Here is a 2256-nt window from a genome sequence, read left to right as displayed (position 1 = left end):
AACATTTATAACATCAAATTGGCTTTTATATTTATGGAATAACTAGGTGAATTCCCCGCGCGTTGCTGCGGGATTTTCTTAAAGGAAATTATTTGATACATAGCATTAATATATGATATTAAGTATATTATATATGTATACATATATATGAATTTGACTTGTATGTATTTTATTGTATTAGATCTAGTAAAAAATTGCTAAGCTAATAGAAGAAAAACTATTATTTAATTACACTATAGAGGAATTGGTGATGAAACAAATAGTGTATGTACATGACTTGTATGTTAATAGAATAAAGATTTAAAGTATTTCACATGATATAGATGATATGGTCAATTTTTGTAATTAGTATGTGATGACATGGACTTAGTGAGGAATGATGTGGACACCTTGCATGAAGAGATAGAACATTTAGTGGGTCACTTAGTGGGGAATGATGTGGATACCTTGCATGAAGAGAGAATTCATCTAGTGGAGTTTAGCTTTATAAGAGTATAAGATATGTCATGATAGCCATTTGCATGCTTTTAATCTATAGATTTCATAATTTTTAGTAACATCTATCAAAACTAGAAAAGTTTAACTTGGGCAAAAAAAAAGATGAACTATAATTTGAATTTGATGGAGCATGATGGCGTGAGTATCATTGTAGGATGAGTGAGACTACCAAGGGAGTGAACCAATGACCTGCATGCCCTTAGAGCAAGTTTAATAATGCAGCCCACTTGCTGGCTGTATGATTTCTCTTCTCTCAGCCCACCCATACAATAATTAATTATTCACTATTAATATATGTTCCACTTATCTCTCTCACAAAGTTTCTTGGTTTTCGTGTCTAAGCTGGCTGTAAACTTACAGTCAGCTTCTCTTCTTTCTCCTTCCTTCTCTCAGCCTACTATAATACTTGCTCTTATGCTTGTAATCATTGAGTGGATGCATTAACTGCTTAAGCTACCTGTGGATAAGAATGGCCACATATGCATGGAGACATTTATCATTAAAAATGGACTGTGGGGGGGACAAAGGCTAGTGTGCCTAACTGGCTAGGCACTGGGACTAGTACGGTGTTATGTTGGAAGACACTCTTTGAGAAACAAAATTTAAACTCTAAAATGACTGATATTATTTACCTCATTTCTTCAAGTACAAGCTGTAAGCCTGTAATATCTAAACTTACGCACCAACACACCTCACACCTCACGCACGCATACCACACACACCATCCCGAACACGAGCTAGATTCTACAACCTATACCTAGGGAACTCATGTGGCTAAGGCCTTGTTTAGATCCGAAATTTTTTTAGATTTTGACATTGTAGCATTTTCGTTTTTATTTGACAAACATTGTTCAATTATGGAGTAACTAGGCTTAAAAGATTCGTCTCGTGATTTACAGGCAAACTGTATAATTAATTTTTGTTTTCATCTATATTTAATACTCTATGCATGTGCTGTAAGATTCGATGTGACGGAAATCTTGATTTTTTTTATTTTTGGGTGGCCTAAGAAGTACCCGAAGTCAACAAGCTTCGAGCATGACGAGCATGTCACCCTAACTACCGTGGAACATTGAGGCAACGTGAAACTATTTGCTTGCATGAAGCAAGCGGTGCAGAACGAGCTCCCATCACTGGAGTACGTGTTGCCACTGCGCTACAGGCGCACCTGAGGGAGTATGTGTTATGTGTCTTTCTGAATTGAGATGGTTCTAAGGGCAGTTCCAATAGAATATTAATAGTAGTTTCTATTCCTAATAAATATCTTGCCAACTAAGCAAAAAGCTGACATGACATTCTAGTTAATGAAGAAAGAGAAAAAAAAATTGAGGAAACCGTTTCCTAACCAAGAAACCAGGTCTATTCGTTAAACGATGCAGCAAGAAATCGCAACTTTCCCGTTGAAAAGAAACGAGTCGTGTCTACTGGTGGGGCCCATGATAGGGCTGCATGCCGCCGTTGGGAAGGTCGCACCGTCGATGCAGTAGGCCATCGCCCGTCCATGCAGCAGGCTGATCTGTTGCAGCAAGACCATGCAGGTCGCCGCGAAGGTTGCGTTGCTATTGCACTCGCTGTCGCGAAGGCCGAGCCTCCATGCAGCAAGCTACCGCCACCGCCACTGCCGTGAAGGCCGCACGCTGTCGTGCATGCTGCCGTGCCGAGCAGTTTCTTTGTCGCCCGCATCGCTGCGCTTGCTTGCCGATCGGCGTGCTTGCTCACCTGCACAGCTGTGCTCGTTCGCCCTCGTCGCCACGCTCG

This window comes from Sorghum bicolor, chromosome 3, assembly GCF_000003195.3.
Source record: "Sorghum bicolor cultivar BTx623 chromosome 3, Sorghum_bicolor_NCBIv3, whole genome shotgun sequence".
Classification (NCBI taxonomy): Eukaryota; Viridiplantae; Streptophyta; class Magnoliopsida; order Poales; family Poaceae; genus Sorghum; species Sorghum bicolor.
This window is presented reverse-complemented; position numbering follows the sequence as displayed.